Genomic DNA, 23,964 nt, shown 5'->3' with positions numbered 1-23,964 from the left:
TTTTATTTTTTTGTTTATTTTGGTGGTACTGGGGCTCCTGGAAACCCTTCTACCTCCAGGTACACTCACAGACCTATTTTATACTTTTTATAATTTGGAAACAGGGTCTCTTAGGCTTCAAACCTGCGCGATCCTCCTGTCTCTGCCTCCCAAGAGCGGGGATTACAAGCGTGCGCCACCATGCCGGGCTTCATAGTTTATAATTTTATTGTTGAAGAACATTACTATCAGTTTCTATCAGGAGCCACTATAAATAGATCTTCTATAAGCATTCATGCATATATTTTTGTGTATATAAATTATCCTTTCCTTGGAGCTAATACCTAGGAGTTGGATTGTTAAGCCACGTGGTAAATTTATGCATAACTTTATAAGAAGAGTCCAAACTCTTCCAGAGAGGTTTTAGCATGCTATAATCCAACTAGAATCCTATGAGGATTCTTTCCTGGAAACAAGTGGTATGATCAATATCTTTTATTTTCACTGTTCTAACAAGGGTGTAGTTCAGTCTCCTTGTGATTTAAATTTTCATTCCCCTGAAGATGAATGATGTTGAACCTATTTTCAGGTCTTTATTTGCAATTTATGTTTTTTTGTTTGTTTGTTTGTTTTGGGTGGTACTGGGGGTAGAACCCAGAGGCTATACTCCCAGACCAATTTATATTTTATTTTGGAAACAGATTCTCACTAAGTTTTGGAAACAGAGTCTCACTAAGTTGCTGAGAGCCTCACTAAGTAGCTGAGGCTGCCTTCGAACCTGTGCAATCCTCCTGTCTCAGCCTCCCAAGCGCGGGGATTACAAGTGTGCACCACCATGCCCGACTTATGTATCTTCTTTAATAAAATATCCATTCAATATTAGTACATTTTAAAAGGTATGATGCCATTTAACTTCTTCACTATGCCACTCACTATTTAGCAAATCATTGATTTCAGTTCTTGCTCTCCAGACTTTGTATTTCACGATAACTAAAGTGATCTTATAAAAATGTTCTTATCTTTATATTTTTATAGCCATTCCAGTGGGTGTGGAGTGATACAGCATTATGATTTTGCTCTGGATTTCCCCACTGACCTTATGTATCATTTTCCTTTGAATTAGATATATTCATATTTAATAAAGTTTTCTAGAAAAGTTAAAATTTATTCAAGGCATCATTTCAAAAAGATTCTAAGATGGGCATGGTGGCGCATGCTTGTAATCCCAGCATTCTGGAGGCTGAGACAGGAAGATCGTGGGTTGTGATCAATTCACTATTCACTATTATATTATTGCAAGGTTACACAACTTGAACATAGCAATAATATTTTTAAAAAAAATTTTTATGGTGCATTTCTTGTAGTCATACATCTTAATGGGGTACAAGATAGGATAGACATACATGGACACATAATTTATTTCAAGTCTAGTGGATAATACTGGGAATCTCACAGACAGTTTAAGGAATATCAAAAGATAATGTACACGTAAGAAAGAATACTCAAAGAGCAGAGGAGAGGACATGAATGCATGATTACCTCATGTGAAAGAAAAGCACACCTGGTTCAACCTTCAATGCCACCAAAACTAAATTGCTGCAAGGAGAAACTTCTGGAAAGCAGAGGACAGGTTCTTGTTCAGCAAGAACTGGCCTATTGTTCGTTCTCTTTTCTTTTCATTGGAACTTGGGATTAATTTGTAAATAAAATATTTATGTAGTGACACAATGTTCTTTGAGAATCCATGTAAAAGGTTAATTCTATATCAATACAGAGTTAAATTTACAAGAATAATGAGCAAATGGAAAATTTACATATTAGAAAAGATAAATCAGAGGACTAAGAATTTTTTATTTTTAGAGTATAAGACACCTTAGAACTTAATTATTCATGTAATTTAATTTGGAGGTCATGACAAGAAAACAAAAAAATATTTTGTGTGCATGTAGTACTGAAGGTTGAACCAGGAATGCTTTATCTAAGAGCTATACCCCCAGCCCTTTTTATTTTGAAACAGGATCTTACTAAATTGCTCAGGCTGGCCTTGAAGCTGTGATTCTCCTATCTCAGCTTTCCAAGTACAGGGAGTATATTTGTGCACCACCATACCAAGCTTCAAAAAATAATTTAATAAAAATGTATTTGACTCATTTAAAAATGTATGATTGTTTAAACATATAATCCAATTCATTAGTAGAACAAATTTAGCAAATTAAAAGACATTACCTGCGTGATGGCAGGTAATTATTAGTGCTTTGAACATTTTAATTGATTTTGAATCTATCAGAAATATAATGCTAGCCAGGTGTGGTGGTGCTTGCATGTAACCCCAGCATTTGGGAGGCTGAGACAGAAGGATCGCAGTTCATGGACAGCCTGAGCTACTTAGTGAGGTCCTTTGCAACTCAGTAAGACCATGTTTCAAAATAAAGAATAAAATATTGAGCTTGGGGTGTAGCTAGGAGGTAGAATGTCCTTGGGTTCCATCCAGTAGCACAAAAAAAATTACCAAAAATTCTGTTATTCAAAGTAATAGATGAAAACAGGGAAAATTTATTAACGACAAATACTTGTACAAAATATCCAAGATATTTAGTATCTATATAGTAGTTTTATTTATTTTTTAAATTTATTTATTTATTTATTTATTTATTTATTTATTTATTTATTTATTTTGGTGGTACGGAGGTTCCTGGAAGCCCTTCTACCTCCGGGCTACACTCCCAGACCTATTTTTACATTTTTATTTGGAAACAGGGTCTCCTAAGCCAGCACACGGCTGGCTTCGAACCTGCGCGATCCTCCTCTCTGCCTCCCAAACCTGGGGATTACAAGCATGCGCCACCATGCCCGGCTATAAAGTAGGTTTTTTTTTTATATTTCTTTTTTTAATTTATTTTTATTGGTGCATTGTAATCATACATCACATTGGAATATAGTTTTAAAGAGGCTGACAATCAGTTGCTGTAGGAGTGTTCTCCTGGCTCAGATCCTTGAACAGTCACTGGAATCCCCTACTCCTCAGGTCACAGGCACAAGCTCAGACACTTACCACGGAGGACCCATGGCAAGGTAATTCCACACAGACAAATTGGCAAGGTCATTTGTACCCTAAGCTAGAAGAAAAGCAGACAACAAGCCATTGCCCCAAACTCACTTCCTACTCTATGAGGCCACCTTTGGGAACCTTCGTGATTCTTTCTGCCTCTGAAGTTTGTTTCAAGATATCCTCACTTAATGCAATGAGATTTCCTGGATTAAATTTTGGACAAAAATATTGTAGTCTTGATTTCTGCATTTTTAATATGTCCCAGGCAAAGTCAGCTAAATAATTTGTGGACCTCAATTATAAATGAAAATGTGGGATCTAGAAATGTCTTGCTTTACCTACATCTGACTTTTACATGAATCTCATTTAAAAGAATAATTCATAAGCAAAATGTGTAAAATAGCTGTATTCTGTGCGATGCACGTACTCTAGTTTTTCTTCAACTGCTTCATTTTCTAAGAGCCTGTACACTTCCCAGAACTCACATTAGGACTGAAGGTCACTAAGGAAGAGACTTTACCTTGATCATCTTTGTGTTCCTAGAACTGCACAGGGCCCCATACATAATTGATTCTCAGTAAACATTTTTTGAATATCTAAATTTTTGAGAGAATGAGAAGTTCAAATTTTTGACAAATAAAGAAATAATCCAGGCACTACCAGGCATTAATGCATTTTAACTCAGTTCCAAGTGAAATATAGGATGCTACAGAAATCCTTGAACCCATGTACTGAAGAGGTTCTATATATCCTTGTTAGCCAGTCAAAGGGACATCATACAGATATCCGATCTGTGAACATTTACTATAAAATTAAATTAGCACAAATATCTGTGGAAATTAAAAGTGTCAGGACATTCTCCTGATAGGCATGTGTGCCTCTGTCTTAAAAGTAAATTTCCATGTCTATTTTTATTAATCATTCCTACCCTTTATTAGTGCTTTGAACATTGTCACTGATTTTGAATCTATCAGAAATATATGCTAGCTGGGTGTGGTGATGCACGCTTGTAATCACAGCATTGGGAGGCTGAGACAGAAGGACAGCCTCAGCTACTTAGTGAGGCCCTTTGCAACTCAATGAGACGATGTTTCAAAATAAAGATAAAAATAGGACTGGGGGTATAGCTTGGAGGTAGAATGCCCCTGGGTTCCATCCCCAGTACTCAAAAAAAAATATATTAACAGGTTCATTGATTTTTTTAAATAAACAATTGTTATATACTCCATAAATTAATAAAAACAAAACTCATTGCCTGAGACCAAAACAACTTAATGAATTCAAATACATTATGTCAGATATGGATAGAGTTGTTGACATGAAGCCTTATAAATGTAGAAGTCCTTGAGTTAAAAGTTAAGAAACGGAGAACACTTTTTCGGTTGAGTATCATCATACTGGGAAGAGGGTCAAAACCCAGCCACATAAGGAGGTTGGACTACACTTACAATTCTATTGCATGAAGCACTGGCAAACCTCAAATGCTCTATTGAACTGCAATGTGTTGTCTTTTTTTTCCTAAATAATTGCTTCTCGCTGGAATTACTGAATGCTGAATACATAATGCCAAGTAAATAAGATACAAAGCAGTAAGACCAGATGGAGGCAGAACATACAACTATTCTGTAGTTTGAGGATAAAGGAGTTTCAACTTTTAGCATCATTAATCTGCTTGGTTTTGAAAGTTTCTTTTGCCAATATAATTGAACACAAGAATTAATGTACAACAATAATGAGGACCGATTTCACATGCTTTTTCCTTTTGTTTAATTTTCATTACATTCTTGATGTATTGCCAGAATTTTGTTTTTTATGTTAATGTGAAGTGCTCTGCATGAAATTTTTCTCCTTTAAATGTGAGAATAACTAAAGATTTTTTTAAAGAAGTAATTAACAGTAATACATTTCCTTTAATCCTAGACATCTGATAGGCAGTGCATACCACACATCAGGCATTTATTTAAATATTTTATATCTCTTCATAACCTCTACATTAAAATACTGAGGGTTGAAGATGAATTCTGCTCCACAAACTGTAAGTCCATTTTTACCTAAGGGATTTTGTGCCTTGTTCTCTCTTCTCAGGTCCTCACAATTTCTGGCTCTGTCTGAGCCTTCAATTCTCTGTTCAACATCATTCCTCAAAGAAGTCTTCAAAATAAGTTTTCTTCTTCAAAACCTCTTTGCTTCACTGATTGTTTGTATTATTTAGTCTCCAGTTTGTTAATTTTTATGCTAATGTGTTATTTCTTTTATTCTACTAATTTTGAATTTGGTAGGCTCTCACTTTTCTAGGTTAAGAGGTATTTTTAGGTCGTGTGTATATGAAATCTATTTTTTTTATTAGATGAGTTTGCTCTGTTGCCCAGGCTGTTCACCAACTCGCAATCCTCCTGATCCTACAGCCTAGGCCTATCAAAGTGTGCACCACCGTGCTGGGTTATTTAAAATCTTTCTATATTTTAATGAACAGGAATAAATAATTAGACAATTTTTGAAAATAAAAAATAGTACTTGTTGTGACTGATTCACAAAGAAAGTATATTTTGAAACATGGTCACAAAAAATGCATAGGAAGAAATCAAACATAAATTTCAATTCATAGATAACCTCATCCTCCACTGAGTATCCACACTTGAGTATGGGAGTAGGTGCCCCATGCCTGACTGCCTCCTCAGGTCCGAGTTCTATCATCTTAATACTCCGGTGTCCTTGCTTTTCTGATTAAGCACTGGAGATTTTCTCCCCAAATGTAACTTTATAGTGCTAGGCTCAAGATATTAAAATAAACAATGTAAAATGCTTCACACAGAGGCCGTAGCACAGGGGCACATCATATAAAGCTATTTTATTATTAATCAGAGGCTTCTATGCTTTTGTTTAAATATTAAGTTAATAATAAATAGGAATATGACACAATCACTTTTTACCTCCAAGCTACACCCCCAGCCCTTTTTATTTTTATTTTACTTCATTTTTTGTTATTTTTGTTTGTATTTTGTTTTTGTTTTAGACATGGTCTTGCTAGGTTTTACAGAATCTAGCTATAATGCTGAGGCTGTTCTCAAATCTGCAATCCTTCCATCTCAGCCTCCCAAGTTCTGGGATTAGTACCATAATCTTTTTAGCTACACTATGGTATCGTCTTCACTAAGAAATGTACATTTGTTTCATTATTTTTACCACTGGACAGTGTGCTACTACTTAAAAAACTGTCTGAATCCCATTGTTGAATATCAAATTATTCATTATTTATTGTTTATCTTTGACAGGATCCAAAATTGACAAATCTAATATATTGAATAACATCAAATGTCTCAATTAGAGTAAATAAAATGATAGAATTCAATGGTATGATTATGCTCAAAATATAGAAATGAGACAATTTCTAACAAATAAAAGACTGGCTAAATTATCACTATTGATTTTTTAATAATACATATATATTATATATGTTAGTCTATAGAGGAAAGGATTTAAGATATACAAGGAAAAAAATATGCCACCAGGAAACTTTGGGTGTGAATCAGTATGATGAATTTAGTACCAAATTTAGGTATATTTTGGGAAAAATGATAGGTACAGGCCTAAAATATCAGTATGATCTTGTAAATTTCTCATAATCTATTAATTGTGCTTCTGCAGTTGTAATTTTGAGAAAATTTGAAAAAAAACATTTTTAATCAAAGATTCTTCCACTGAGTTTATCACAAAGAAGGAAGATCATATTCCCTCTGATCTTGCCAGGACTGTCTGATGTCCTGGGGAAACTAGAGGAGGCCCTCCCAGACCTGCAGGAAATGCAAAAAATCTCCATCACTACTATGTCCCCACAGACTGTCAGTGCCAGCACTACAAAGTCCATGACTACGTTGTGACACCCGAAGTCTTTGTGAGATTCCCACTTCCCATGTTTATCACCAGATCATTCAATTTGCAATCAGAATCCATATGATCATGGCAACTTGGGACCATCAGTTAGTGAAACCCTGTCTCAAAATAAATAAATTAATTAATAAAACAGACTGGTGTATAGCTCAATGGTAGAGTGTCCCTGGGTCCAGTCCCCAGTACCATGAAAAATTGTATAAAGTGATCATAAATATCAGCAATTTTAATAAAGTAAACATAAAAATATCTCTCAAATGTGCTGTTTTTATAATTCAGAATAGTCAAATTACTGTGAAAACATTAAAAGAGGTTTTCTATAATGAGAAAATTAGATATTTGAAAATTATAAGCAACTAAAAGCAGGTAGCTATAGAATTTAGTATTGAATTTAATTATCAAATTAATATCAAATTAATATCAAATTATCAAATTAATATCAAATTATCAAATTAATATTTAATTATCAATTTCTGAAGTATTCTGGGACCATATCCTATTATTTATTCATTCAAATTTCTATTGTCCCCAGTTAAAGAAATGACAATATTAAACCACATAAAACTATATATAATTTTAAAAAATTTTTTATTTGTGATTATATTCATACATCATATTGGGGTAAAAAACTTGTGTGGCCATACATGTACACATCACCTATTTGACCCCTACCCGATTCTCACCCCATTCCCTCCCCATCCCTCTTTTCCTTGCTTGGCTTAGTGATTGACTTTGATATGTTTAAGTACATTGTGTGTTTTAGAGAATTTACTTCTTCTTCCCTCCCATCCCCTCATTTAGTTTGTCTTGTTTGCTCCTCTATAAGATTTCCTTTTTTATCTGGAGTTTCTCCTATGACCCATTTCTCCTTAGCTTTCACATATTGGGGAAAGCATCTGATTTTTTATTTTTTGTGACTGACTAATCTCACTTAGCATAATGTCCTCCAGTTCCATCCATTTCTCTGAAAATGATATAATTGAGTTTTTTTTTAAATGGCTCAGTAAAATTCCATAGTGTACATATTCCACAGTTTTGTAATCCATTCATCTGTTGATGGACATCTTGGCTGGTTTCATAGTTTGGCTATGGTGAATTGTGTAGCTATGAACATAGATACACATGCCTTAGTTTGGTAGTTTGGTTTACTTTCTTTTGGGTAGATACCCAGAAGAGATATTGCTGTATCAAATGGTAGATTTGTTCCTATTCTTCTGAGGATTCTCCATACTGTTTTCCAAAGTGGTTGCACTAATTAGCAATCCAACCAACAATGTCTTAGAATTCCCATTTCTCCACATTCTCACCAGCATTTGTTGTTGTTTGTGTTTTGAATGATTGCCATTCTAGTTGGAGTTAGGTGAAATCTCAGGGTAGTTTTGATTTGCATCTCTCTGATTGCCAATGATGTTGAGCATTTTTTCATGCATCTAATGGCCATTTGAATTTCTTCTTTCGTGAAGTGTCTATTTAGTTCACTTGCCCATTTTGTTATTGGATGATTTGTTTTTTCAGTGTTGAGTTTCTTGAGTTCTCTGTATATTCTAGATATTAGTCCTCTATCGGAGGTGTAAGTGGCAAAAATCTTCTCCCATTCTGTTGGCTCTTAGTTGAGGTTCTTGGCAGTTTCTTTTGCTGAACAGAAGCTCTTTAGTTTCATGCAATCCCACATATTGATTTGCCTTTTAATTTGTTGTGCCTTTGGGGTCTTGTTGAGAAAGTGTTATCTGTGCCTGTGTGTTGCAGTGCTGGGCGTATGCCCGCTTCAAGGAGCTTCAAGGTGTCTGGTTTAATTTCCAAGTATTTGATCCATCTTGAATTGACTCTTGTGTAGGATGAGAAAGTGGGATTAATTTCTCATTTTCCACATATGGTTAATCAGTTTTGCCAACACCATTTGTTGAAGAGGCTATTTTTTTTCCAGTGTATGTTTTTGGCGCTTTTGTAAAAAATAAATTGGTTGAAAGTGTGTGAACTTGTTTCTGGGTCCTCTGTTCTGCTCCATTGGTCTATGTATCTGTTTTTGTGCCAGTGCCATGTTGTTTTTATTACAGTGGCTTTGTAGTATAGTTTAAAGTCAAATTCCTGATGTCGTTTTTTTTTTTTTAATTATAAGCTATATATTCATTTTTGGAGTGATCATCTTCTAGGAGTGAGATTCTATTCTCCATGTCATCTAATCAATTGTTTATAGTTTGAATTGATGACTTTACTTCAATGATTGCATTCTTCATTTCTTTTAAACTCTCTCTCTAAATTCTTTTGGAAGGTCCTGTATTATTTCTACAGTTATATTTCTGATTTGATCTTCTGGAAATCTCTGAATTTCGGTGTTATCTAGTTCTGATGTTTTGGGATTGTGGGCATTCATTGCTCCATTGTATTCCTCTTTCCCATTATTTCAGAAGTTTGTGCCTTCTCTGGGTTCTACCCTGGGTCACTATGACTTCACTTAGGGTGCTCTGGATCTCAAGTCTGTGGTAATCTCAGCCGCCACTACTCATTTACTGGGTTGTATTGCAAAGTCTCTGACCCAGGGAGTTAATCGAGGCTGCGCGAGACCATGGGGGTCCCAGGCTGGGTGTTTTCCCATGGGGAGCTGTGATTAGGGTGTAGTATCTCTGCCACCACTACTTCTTCACTGGGTTGGACTGCAAAATCTCAGACCCAGGGAGATTATCAAAGCTGTGCAAGTCCCTGGGGTGCCAGTGCTGGGATTTCTCCTTTGGGGGCTGCAGTTTCACTTATAGTTGTGTACACTGATCTGGAGCTGTTGCAAGCATGGTGAACTTGCCGCTGCTGCTGGCAATATGTCACTTCTGCCACGCCCTTGGCCTTGAAGCTGGCATATTTCTTTTCTGGTTTTGAGCTCCATTCTGAGTCCCTGGAGGGTGTGATGAGCTTGGCCACTGGGACTTTTAGACGTTCTTTGCACTGAAAAAACTGCTGAAATACACTGTAATGATCCGCAGCTGCTCACTTCAGCTCCTTGTTTACCTTTCCTCTCTGGAGCTTGGTGCTGTGAGGAAAGATGGTGCTGGCATGGCGTCTGCCGCCACAATGTTGGTTGGTTTCTTTCCTGGTCTCTGGTTGTTCTTAGAGTCTTCTTTTTCTCTGTCCCTTGTATTTACAGTTTTTATTTCTCTGCTGAGAATGTTTTCTGGCTATGAAAAGCATTGATTTTGTGGCAATAGAGATCGAGTATTAGAGGGACTTGTAAACACTGCTTTCTCAGTCTCCATCTTCCTGGAAGTCTACATATAATTTAGATGTTGAATTAATGGTTATAACTCAATAACTTGTACTAATACTTGGAAAATTTGTGAAATGAGTATTCTTTATATATATATTATTTATATAATATCATTAATTCATCAGACAGGCTAACAAATAGATTTAAAATAGAAAATATTACTATCATAAAATTATAAATGTCTAAAGTTAATCACACTAAATTTTTCTCATAATTACATTTGACAGCAAAATATTAAATTGGCAGCCTTACAACTTCTAACAGAAAAATATAAACATGTTAAAATTTAATTCTATAAACCTTTAATTTCAGATATAACATCTGCCAGATTACTTTTTCTTATTAAAATACATAAATAAAAATAAATATAAAAATTGTAATATTTATTACTATTTGTTTTACTTAATATTTATCATCTTCTCTTTTCATTCAATATTCAATATCTATAAAAACATGTATCATTATGCTGTATTATTAGTAGATCACATATATATTTCATTAAACTGTACACTTTTTTAGTAAATGTATTATTTTATTTTATTTTATATTTTGTGCATCTGGGGATAGAACCCAGGGGCATTCTACCTCTGAGCTACACCCACTCCCTTGTTTTTTATTCTTTAGTTTGAAACCAGGTCTCACTGAGTTGCAGAGGGGCTCACTAAATAGCTGAGGTGGTCCGCAATTCGTGATCATCTGGTCTCAGCCTCCCGAATGCTGGGATTATAAGCATGCACCACCACACCCAGCTCATGTATTATTTTCTTAATCTTTTTATCTCTAGCTGTGTTTATATAAGATAGGTGCCCAATAAAGTAGTAATTCATTTATAATACAATCGCTTATGTACAAACCATTATTTCTCTAATAATAAAGAACATAAATAACTTAGAATCACTGATTATAATTACATATACAATCACACAATAAACTTCTTATCTATATTAACAAAATGTCAAAACAAAAATAAATATATTTCTTATTTTCAGTACTTTACCTTGTTTTTTATGGTATTTTTCTAGAATTGATCTAAGGATGTAGAAATGGGCCTTAATGTGCTAAGGCTCACCAAGAATATAGGAGCAGCTGGGCATGCTGGTGCATACCTATATTCACAGTACTTAGGAGGAAAGGAGCCAGGAGAATAGCAGTTTTGAGGCCAGCCTCAGCAACTTTGTGCAAACCTCAACAACTTGTTGAGATTCTTTTAAAAAAATAAAATAATACTGGAGATGTAGCTCAGAGGTAGAATGCCCTCATGCTCAATCTCCAGGATCCAAAAAACAAAATCAAAAACAAAAAAATTAACAAAAACAAGTAGCTTTTATGTAGTCACTTCAAACATCCACACTGTGGTCTTTGGCTCTAGTGGGCCTAATCTCAGTGATAAAAAAAAAATGTTAGCCTAGGTTCACTCTCTAATTAACCTTCTTTTTGTCTTTAGGGATAGTTTTAATATTTGTCTCTGTACATAATCATAACTATCCAATACAGACAAGTAAATTCTTTGCAGGTTTGCACACAACCTATCACACTGGGTCATCAGAGTCTCTTGCAAGAAAAGTTCTCTACAGATTTCTCACTAGAGGAAGTTACTTTTGTACCTATACTAGAAGGTGGAAGATGAACCTCCAGCACTAGCATGAGACAGAAAAAGATGTGCTGCTCAAGATGAAGCACATCAGAACACCCACTTTATTTAAATGATGCACTTTCTGTTCTGAATAGGGTTTAGCTTTTCTGACCTAAGGTCTGGGTAGAAGACAAACAGGTGGAAAATGTGAATTTGTAGAGGCTACCTAACTTTGCAAGTCAACTCAATCAGAAGAATAGCTGCATTGAGATGAGAATAACATGTTTAATTAAATCTAATTTGCCTGTTAACTTATATAAGCTAACATGATATATCTCTATAAATCTTTTTTGTGTGTGGTACTCAGGATGGAACCCAGGAGAATTTTACCACTCAGATATACTCTCCACCCTATTTTTTATTCTTTTATTTTGAAACAAGGTCTCACCAAGTTGCAGGAGGCTTAACTAAATTAATGAGGCTGTCTGCAAACCTGTAATCCTCCTGCCTCAGCCTCCCAAGTACCAGGATTAAAAGCATGTACATGTGGCATATTCTTACAAATCTTACTAGCAACTCCTAGAAGTTATCTAAGTCTTTTTTTATTATCCACTTTAGAAAGTAAATGCTCTTTGACACTATTCATTCATAATTATCAACTAAAATTTTCACTATTTTCTAACATGTAATAAAAGTTAAATAAAAGCTAGTTATTATGATTAGTATTATTATATAGTGTTTGCTCTTGAAGGACCCAGGGGAAAATATAGAAATATGTAACTTATAGAGTTGCCAATAAAAAGTCTTCAAGTTCAATTAAGAGAACTAAACATAGAGAAAAATAATCAATACACTCAAGGGTTTTTAAAGAGAAGAGTCTAATTACTAATTTCTGGGAAGAATTTCCAGAGGATAAAGTACTTCAACAGAATGTACATAAATGGCTAGAAGGTAGAAAAGAACAAGTAAAAGTGTTAGGTAGGTAGAAAAGAAATAAAACAGGGCAGAGAAAAAAGGAACAGGAAAACCCTTCCTGGAAGGAAAATCAGAAATTGCCCTCACCAGCTGTGTTTAGAGACTTCCAGCTTATTACATCTCAGCTTTAGGTTCCCCAAATGATACAGTCCTGTGCAGCCACACTCACCTGTGGTGGGAGACCCAAAATTAATATGCAAGAAAACGGGTGAATTTGGGGGGATTTTACAAGCTTGCCATGTGGCAGCAGGACCTTTCCCTTTTTGGAACACTCCTCTTCCTCTCTATTTTTGGCTCCTTCTCCCCTTAAACTTCCCCCAGAACCTTCTGTGGAATTTATCCAATAAAACTTTTCATGACTACCTAATGGTGTCCCCCAGATGAAATCTTTCATTTGGGGGGACAAGAACCAAGGCACTACTCATATCTCTAAAAAAAAAAGGATATTTTGAGATGGAAAAACATTATCAATGTCCCTGAATTAATTATTCAAAACTTTTGTTGTTAAATTATTTAACTTGTTACTTTTTAATAGTAAAATTATTATCTTTGTATTTCTCATCTCATGAACCTGAACTTGATTTATTTATTCAAGTTTGTTTCCCCTTTTCTTCAATGCCTGTTTCTCTTTTATATTTATTTAAGTTTTGTGTGTGGCTTCACCTCCATCTGCATGTACTTGAGAGCTGTAATTAAAATTGTAATTGCTGCAGGGCTTGTTGGCATACACTTGTAATTCCAGCATTCGAGAAGTGGAGACTGGAGGACCGCAGTTTGTGGATGGCCTAAACTACTTAGCGAGTCCCTTCACAACTCAGTGAGACCCTGTTTCAAAAAACATAGAGTTTGGCAATGGTAAATTGTGCAGCTATGAACATAGATATGCATGCATTAGTTTTGTAGTTTGGTTTCCTTTCTTTTGGGTAGTTACCCAGAAGTGGTATTGGTGTATCATATGGTAAGTTCGTTCCCATTCTTCTAAGATCCTCCATACTATTTTCCAAAGTGTTTGCACTAATTTGCAATCCCACCAACAATGTTTTAGAGTTCCCACTTCTCCACATCCTCGCCAGCATTTATTGTTTGTGTTTTGAATGATGGCCATTCTAGTTGGAGTTAGGTGAAACCTCAGGGTAGTTTTGATTTACATCTCTCTGATTGCTAATAATGTTGAGCATTTTTTTGGCCATTTGAATTTCTTCTTTGTGTGAGTGTAGCCTGGAGGTAGAAGGGTTTCCAGTACCCCAGTACCACCAAAAAAATAAAAAAAATTAAAAAAATAAAATAAATCACTTGCTCATTTTTTAATTGGGTTATTTGTTTTCTTAGTGCTGAGTCTCTTGAATTCTCTTTATATTCTTGATGTTAGTCCTCTACTGGAGTGGTTGGCAAAAATCTTCAAAATGTGGGATATGTACACAATGGAATTTTACTAATCCATAAAGAAAACACAATTACATCATTTACAGAAAAATGGATGGAACTGTATGACATTATGCTAAGTGAGATTAGTCAGTCACAAAAAATAAGTAATTGAATGCTTTCTCTAATAAGCAAAAGCTAAGGAGAAATAGGTACCAGGAGGAACTCTAGATGAAGGAGATTCTTGAGATGAGCAAATAAGGTGACCAAACTAAGGGGATGGGAGGGGAAAAGAAGGAAATTCTCTAAAGCACATGATGCACTTTAACAAACATATCAAATCCAATCACTAAGCCAAGCATGAGAAGGAGAGAGTGGGAGGGGATGGGTAAATGTTAATTGGGTGATGTGTGCATGTATGTATCTACCATTTTTTATTCCAATAATATGTATAACTACAATGAACCAATAAAAATAAATAAAAATTTAAAATGTAATGAATAAAAAATAGGACCAGGGTTGTATCTTCGAGGTAGAATGGCCTTGGGTTCCATCCCCAGTACTGAAAAATACCTGTAATTGCTATTATAAAATTAATCGTTAATATAATAAAGACTAAAAATTACTATTAATGCAACTTGTATTTACTGGAATTAACAGGTGATGGGGCCTTTGCTTGAACATTTTAGTCAAAAATATCATATTTATGCATATAGTGAGTCACATAAAAATTTATAACATAGAGATTATATAAAAGTCTACAAATAGAAGCACTAAATATACTCATTTTGCCATGTTTAGAGAAATTATCAAATATCTGAATGTGATTAAATAGTATGTAAAAATAAAATCTATATAAAACTATAAGATATTAAAATATTTATTCAATTCATGGAAAATAGTATTTTTAAGAAAAAAGTAGACACTGGCAGGGTTTGAATTACTAATAAGTTATCATTCTGAATAAGAAGTTTCTATTATGCACTATCATTCTGAGTAATAAGTTTCTATTTTACACTATTTCTCAGTTGTTGAGAAGAAATAATTAAACAATTGCAGGCAACTAATAATGTGTATTATTATACATAATTTAGTTTTCAATGAAAAATGATAACACATTCAACATCAAAATGAGAATAATCCATAATGCATCTGTCACATGTGAAAAGCTGAATAATAAATTAATACATTGTAGTCATAGATTAATGGACTCAGCTCATTTAGTGGTAACATTTTCATTTACAAGTTATCACAGATGAGAATAAGAGCTCAAACTCCTAGCTCAAAATAAATCTAAGTCAACAATAAATCAAATTGAAATGCAGTATGTATTATAAGTTGACAGGATATGGCAGAGGAGCATGTTCTACAGCTTTTTATATGTGTTTTAGTTTGCTTTTGTGTTGCTGCGACCAAAAATACATGGCAACCATAAAACTTAGAAGAATACAGGATTATTGGTGTCATGGTTTCAGAGGTCAGTCTATGGTCAGCTGGTCCAAGGCAAAAACTGCAGCAGCAGGACCTTAAGACATGATGGAGGAGGAAAATCTGCTCTCAACTCATGGTAGCAGGAGGCAGAGTGAGAGAGGAGGGAGACAGGGACAGAAATGGCCCCCAAGGCCATGCCCCCAGTGACCCGCCTCCACGAGCTATGCTCCACTTCTGAGTCTGGCTGCATTGCCTAACACATAAACTTTTCTGGCAGACATTTTATACTCAAACCATAATAATATGCATTGTAGTCTTTTATCATAATGTAGTTCATAGTTATAGGGACCTATGTGCATGATGCACTAAGGAAACTTCCCCCTGGATCCCTCTCCACTCCCCCTCCCTTTCCTGTACATGATATTGAGATTGGCATTGGTAATTTCATATATGTACATAGCATCAATGAAAGTGTCTTCTTCATTAATTATCCCTCCATTCCCACTCCCCAAACTCCATCATGCCTCTGTGTTTTATACTCCATTATCTAAAGTCCCTCTTGTATTCTGATTATTCCCTAGTTTCTACATATGAGATAAAACATATAAAAACCTTCACTTTGTTTGACTGGCTAATCTCATTTAACTGAATCTTCTCCAAGTTCATTCATTTTTTTCTGCAAATAACTTAATTTTGTTTCTCTTTGTTGTTAAGTAGAATTCCATCGTATGCATTTCTGATTTTGTAATCCATTCATCTGTTGATGGTCACATAAGCTGGTTCCATGATTTGGCTATTGTGTATTGTGTTGCTATAAACATGGACATTCATGTATTGCTATATCTAGGAGTGAAATAGCCAGATTGTATGGTGGTAATCTCCACACTTCTCCACATCAGCCATAGTAATTTGCAATCCCACCAAAAGTGTATTAAAAGTTCTTATTTTCCCACATCCTTACCAGAATTTATTGCTGTTTGTATTTTGATGATTGCCATTCTAATTGAGGCTAGATAGAATCTCAATGTAGTTTTGATTTGCATCTTCTGAATTGCTAATGGTGTTAAACTTTTTTTTCACATATTTACTGGCCATTTGCATTTTTTTTTCTTTTGTGCAGTGTCTATTTAGGTTAATTGCCCACTTCTTGATTGGGTCTTTTTTTTAGTGTTAAGTCTTATATGTTCTTTGTATGTGTTAAATTTTTTAACTTCTTTATATATTTTAGATATTAGTTCTCAATCATCTATCAAGATAGTGGTTGGCAAAGATCTTGCACTCCGTAAGCTCTTTCCTTCAATCTTGATGGTTTGCTTTGATGCACAAAAGCTTTTTAATTTAATGCCATCACATTTAATAATTTTCTTTTTTATTTCTTAATCTTTTGGGATCTTATTGAGGAAGTTTCTACCAGTGTCTATATATTAGAATATTGTTCTTATACCCTCCCATAGTAATTTCAAAGTTTTTAGTCTAATTTTTAGGTCTTTGGTCTATTTAGAGTTGATTCCTGTGTAGTGTGAGAGGTTAGGGTTTAATTCATTTTTTCTACAAATGTATAATCGGTTTTCCTAAATCCATTTGTTAAAAAGGCTGTCTTTTTTCCAGCATATGTTTTTGGCACAGTTACAAAAACCAACTGGCTGTAAGTGTGTGTGTGGATTTGTTTCTGTATTTTCTATGTGCCTATGCATCTTTTTTGTGCCATACCATACTGTTTTTATTACTACAAAACAGCCACTTCCCGTGGCATATGACATTTATAAGTATTAAAGTAAACATACATTTTCAAATATTCACAGAGCATAGATTTTAAAATAGAAGCTTTTTATTGATATCCTATCTTCTGGAGATACATGAAGCTTTTTTACATGCAAAACTAATGTAATAGAAATCCCACTTTTGTTTAGAATGTAGATGGTGGCAACAAATATTGCTCTGATCATAACAAGAACAAAACTGACAACCTGCAAAAATGAGCATTTATTTAAAAGCTTATCTGAGAGTTGAAGTATAAAGTAGCTGGGTTAAAAAAAAATTTCCAAGGAGCAGAAAGTCCCTTCAAAGAGACAGGATAAATAAACCATTTTACCTTTGACAGAATCTAGGAGGAAAGGAGCGATGTTGTAAATGAATGTGAAGAGAGTTAAATTTTCAAAAAGGAAAAAAATATAACTTCAAGAACAATGTTAGATACTGTGATAGTTCACAGTCTTTGGTAGCTGAAGACACAATGAAAGTTTTCACACATTTGTCAAATATTTTTCATAGGCCTCTTCTAAGCAGTCACAAGAAAGGTTAGGGCCAGATCAGTAGACTTGAGAGAATCCTTTGCTGTGGTTCCAGGTGTGCAAGGACTCTTAGAGTGAATGTTGGATCAGTAAAGCCTTGAGAATCTTATGATGCTATGTGCTTCACATAAATACGAAATGCTGTCAGTTGTTACTAGGGACAGGCAAACCATTTTTATTAGGGCTTGCTATTATATGAGGAAAAACCCACAGTCTTCTAGGGGAAGGGCAAAACTCTCCCACACACAGACCTATCTTTTCCACCAACCAAAATTCTATTCCCTCTAGGAGAAATATAGAAGACTCATCTTTGTCCTCAAACCAACAGGGGGTCAGAATTAAGGAAGGGCTAAAAAAGTGATGTGCGCAGTATGCCTCTACCATCCCGTATTTCATTAATATGTATGATTACAATGCACCAAATATATATACATACATATATACATATATACATATATACATGTATATATGCATATATGTATATATATGTATATATGTATATATGTATATATGCATATATACATATGCATATATATATATATATATATATATATATATATATATATATATTATTGGATTCCTGGGTTAGGTGTTCAGTTTAGGCAAGTGTAATTCTTTTCCAGAATAGGTATACTTTGTTAATATATCAGGGAGTCAAGGGGTCAAAATTATGCAGGAGAAATTCCAAACAGAAACTTCTTCTCTTTGATAAAAAATACAACTGGTAAAATCATTATTAAAAATATTAAATCCATTCATCTGTTGACAGAATCTACAGTGGTTCCATAGCTTGACTATTATGAATTGTGCTGCTCTAAACATTGATATGCATGTGTCTCTATAATATTCTGATTTTAGTTTCTTTGGAAAGATCTTCAATAGTGGGATTAGTCAGTCCCAGAAAGTGAAGAGCCATCTGTTTTCACTTATATGTGGAAACAAGAGAGGAATTGCAAAACAAAAAGGACTTAAAATAAATAAGAAAGATGCTAGAAGAATAATAGATCTGGGAAGAGAGAGAGATAAGAGAGGATATATGATGAAAGAAACAGTTTAAATAATCCTATGCTCATATATAAAGTTATCAATACAAATTTAATATTATGTAGGGGGAGAGGGAGAGAATGGGGTGTAGTCCCGAGGGAAACACACAAATGCTGTGCATATGTATGTATCTATGACATGGAACCTCATTACAATGGGGCACTGATAGAAATTAACAGAGGACTGGCCCTCCTGGTTTCCCCTGTGTGCTACCCTGCCACTTAGCTATCTGAAGCTCTTTGGATCCTTTCTAATGTCCACTGGCACTTATGACATAGAAAAGCACCAGTCTATAAACACCAATTATTATACATTCAGATGTATAATGTACACCAAAAAAACATTAGAGATGTGGAGTTCATAATTGTTCCGTGAGACTGTGGTGCTTCAAACTGAAGAAAATATCACAGCTAGCTAGAAAGCTTCCAGTCCAGTGTGTTGCCCACATGGTTGCAAGAAATTTTATTTGGCAGTCAGGCTCATTTGGTTTCATGGAGTTATCAGCCACATCTGATGGTAGAGATGTGATAACATCACAGTTGAGATTGAGGCATCTGATCATGCTTATTCACAAGACACCTCAGCTACATGGAAAGCTTTGAAAAGCATAGGATAGGGATGCTTGCTCAAAAGCCTTTATCATGCACTGGTAAGGGGAAGTGGAAGGTGGGGGAGGGCACCAAGCACAGTCTGAATGCATGCCATTTTCAATAAGATTCACATTAAAAGAAAAAAAAGAAAATAACAAAGGACAGGGTCATTTAACAGTCTGAAGCTCTTTTGGATCCTTCTTAATGCACATTGGCACTTATCACATAGAAAAACACCAGTGTATAAACATTATTATATATTCATTTGCAAATGCATTAAGAGCAGCATACAGAAGTGGCCCAAAGGACCACATCCACAAGGTTGTATTGGCTTTCCTTCCCTACTGTGAGCCCTGCTTAAATGCCCTAAGTTGAAATTGGATGCTATTTGCCCAGCTGAAACTGATAGTATGGTGATTTGAGCAACTGTATCCAAGATAGTTAAAATTTTGAGGCTCTCCTTGTCGGGGCCCACTCGGCTGGACCGAGATGGCACCCAGGCTTGTTGCCAGCGTGGACTCAAGATGGCGCCTAGGCTTGCAGCCAAGTCATGAGACTCACAAGATGGACGTCTCCTTGAGTATGCACAGTGTGCCATGCTACGTGCCTGCAGAATGATCAGTGATGCAGCACCTTGTGCTACCACCAGCCTGCCTATGAGAGAGTCAGAAATGTGCATGCCCTAGCTGTGGAAAGCTTGGGGTTGGTAGGGAATAGAGGGAGGGATAATGATGCTGATATATATTGTGCTTGTTGTACACATTGTCAGAGACATATTAGAGACATATTGAGACATATAGCGTCCATCGTTGCAATTAATTCTACCTGCGTAGAAGTCGCCACAGTACAACAATGGATGGACTTTATACATGGAACATTGGGTTTCTTAAAAGATTGGGGTGGCATGGCATTCTGGGCATTCTTGCTGGTGGTAGCATGCTGTTTCCTGATTGGATATATCAGGCGAACTCGACAACAAACACTGCAAGAACAGCGCATATTGGTGCATGCTATGGCAGCCCTTGATGTTGGCTCATCTCCTCAGGTTTGGCTCAATATGCTGGATCGGTAGCCAGTGACGGGTAAGATCGTCCCCGGGATCATATCAACCTAAGACAGGGAAACAATCATGCTATTGTTCTCCCACTGACGGGTAAGAATGATCCTTGAGGGTTGATAACCTAAGACAGGCATGATCCCGAGCCTTATTTTAATAAAACTAAAAGGGGGAGATGTCGGGGCCCACTCGGCTGAACCGAGATGGCACCCAGGCTTGTTGCCAGAGTGGACTCAAGATGGTGCCTAGGCTTGCAGCCAAGTCATGAGACTCACAAGATGGACATCTCCTTGAGCATGTGCAGTGTGCCATGCTACGTGCCTGCAGAATGATCAGTGATGCAGCACCTCATGCTACCACCAGCCTGCCTATGAGAGAGTCAGAAATGTGCATGCCCTTGCTGTGGAAAGCTTGGGGTTGGTAGGGACTAGAGGGAGGGATTATGATGCTGATATATATTGTGCTTGTTGTACGCATTGTCAGAGACATATTAGAGACATATTGAGACATATTAGAAGAAGAATTAAGGATCCATTAAAGAAGAATTCATATTTCAGCTGAAGAGGTGTCTGTGTCATTCTCTAAGCCCCTGCGGGTCGGAGTCTTAGGGGACGATACTCTTCTATCATAAGTTTTACAGAATACTCCAGTGAGCATATGTGGATTTCAGTTCACCTTGGGGACAGGAATTTTTCAACTCAATCCCTTACAGCATTCATTTTAATGCTGATTATGTCAGAGCCAGACGTGGTGGCGCACACTTGTAATCCTAGCATTTGGCAGGCTGAGACCGGAGGATAGCAGTTCATGAACAGCCTCACCTACTTAGTGAGGTCCTCCACAACTTAGTGAGACTCTTTTTCAAAATAAAGAATAAGAAATAGGGCTGGGGTGTAGCTCAGAGGTCAAATGCCTCTGGGTTCCATACCCAGACCCGCAAAAAAAAAAAAAAAAAATCTGATTATGTCAGGAGAGAGAGGAATCAGGGTTGTGGAATGAGAGTGGTAGGTACAGAACATGTAATTTCAGTTCAGTTTGAAGTGGCTTCATGGTTGTTAGTAGCTCAACAAATACTAATACTTTTCATTTCCATACCATCTTGTCACTGTTGATATATCTGTTTTGTCTTAGGAACTTCTTCTGTGTCTTAGGAACTTCTTCTGTGTCTTAGGAACTTCTTCTTTGTCGGGGCCCACTCGGCAGGACCGAGGTGGCACCCAGGCTTGTTGCCAGCGTGGACTCAAGATGGCGCCTGGGCTTGCAGCCAAGTCACGAGGCTCACGAGGCTGGCGGTGCCCTGAGCCTGCGCAGTGAGCCCTATCAGGCGCCTTACGGATAATTAGTGACGCAACGCCTCGTGCTACCACCTGCCCGCCCAGGAGAAGGTTAAAAAGCGCGCATGCCCTAGCGGGAAAAAGGAGAAGGAGCTAAGAGGGTTGGTGGACAGGAAGAGCGGTTCCTTGGCGGACTGCTCCGGGCTCCGAGCTGGGACGGACATGTTCACAAAGCCACCATTGTGACCGGTGTGTGCTGCAGCAGAGACATAGAGTGCCAGAAGGAGGGTTGGTGGAGTGATGAGGGAGAGGATAGAAGACTGATGTTGTTTTTACCTGAGAGGGCGTTGAAAGAGCATTAAAGAGGAACGGGAACTGTATAAGAACCTGGGGTAATAAAACTGCTTGAGGAAGATCGTGTAAGAGTCGTCACTGCGCACGACACTTCTTTGTCTTAGGAACTTCTTCTGTGTCTCCACTCATCTGGGGCCATGAGGTTTGCCACCTCATTGTCATGATGAATTTCCTCTTCCTCTCACTCAGAGAAAAGAAAGGAAGCATAATTTGGGCTGTTTGTTTCAGTTATTTTTTACCTTTTCTTTGCTTGTTTCACTTTTAATACATGAAGATCAGTCCCTAAATATGCATTAGAAAGTGAGAGAATGAAGAGTCCTTAACGCCCTGCACAAGAACACTCCCTACCAGCACCTGGGATTCCTCTCATATTCTCTAGCCTGACCCAAGGGGGCTTTTACCCTGCCCCACCAGACCATGTGTCTGTTGTCATCTCATCTTCATCACTAAAAGTTCCAAGAACTATGAACCTATGATGTTTTCCTAACACGCAGGCTAACAAGTGAGCCTGCCGTCAACACACGTGTGCTGGTAAGATGGCCAGGGCAGAGACTAAGGACTATATTACCTGTGGTAGAGCAGGAATTATAAGCTTTATGTCTACATCAGTTATCCTTGGCTCCCAAGCTTCACAGTGGAGACACTGAGCAGAATAAAAGGATGTTAGTCAAGCAGTGAATTAGAAGACAGCTGAGGAATTCTGAGTTTAGGCAAGTACGAGATGAAACATTGTGTTTATTATCCTGAACAGAAAAGCAAACTACCTTCAGCTTTGGAGGGAAACGCTGTCTCTTCCAACATCCCTTAAAATTTAATCCAGGGGAATCTTTATCAGTGACTGTGTTTACAAAATGAGCAGAAACATGAAACATCCCTGGGGAATTATTTTCTGATATATAATCTTCAAAAATGTATTCATGCATCAAGATTGTCCTTGTCTCCTATAGTATGCCAACATCATAAAAGTTAGGCATTTTTTATTTCTATTGGTGTATTATAATTATACATAAAAGGGGATTTATTGTGATATTTGCATGTCCATATAACTAATCAACTTAATAACTAATTAATCTCCCCTTTCCTTTCCCTTCTTTCTCTCTTTGATTTCCTTTTTCTACTCTCCTGGTTTCTCTTATATTTTTTTTAAATCGGTGCATTACAATTATAAAGTAAGAGTCACTGTGTTACATTTATAAATACATGCAGCATAAATCAGTTGCCTTTTTTCTCTGTCTTTCTCTTTTCTACTCCTTGTTCCCCTTCCTCTACACTGCTGGTCTCCCTTCTATTTTTATAGCATCTCTTTCCATTCACTTTTCTATATGTGTTCTGAATAGATATATTGCTTGCATTCAAACTTTGACTTTTTAGCCTTGCTTATTTTGCATAATATGATGCTCCCCAGTTTTATTTATTCACCAGAAAACTCTCCAAAATTTTTGTTTTCATTGTAGTTGGGTAAAACTTCATTGAATATATAAGCCACACTTATTTATTCATTCATCTGTTGATGGAAACCTCAGTTGGTTCCTTAACTTGGCTTTTAGGAATAGCACTGCTCTTAATATCAGTAAATATATATTGCTATAGTTTGCTGATTCTAGTTCTTTTGTATAAATACCAAGAATGGAATAGCTAGGTCATATAATAGTTTTCTTTCTAGTATTTTGAGGAATATTCACCATAATTCCCATTGTAGCTATACTAATTTTCAGATAAAACAATAATCAGTATTTAGGCTGCAAACATTAGTGCATTTAATTATATGAAACTAACAATTTTTGATACGAAAATGCAGAAAGGCCCTACTACAATAACACTGGGAAACTTCACTCTACCTCTCT

Source organism: Muscardinus avellanarius (genome assembly GCF_963383645.1).
Source record: "Muscardinus avellanarius genome assembly, chromosome: 7".
In the NCBI taxonomy this organism is placed as follows: Eukaryota; Metazoa; Chordata; class Mammalia; order Rodentia; family Gliridae; genus Muscardinus; species Muscardinus avellanarius.
This window is presented reverse-complemented; position numbering follows the sequence as displayed.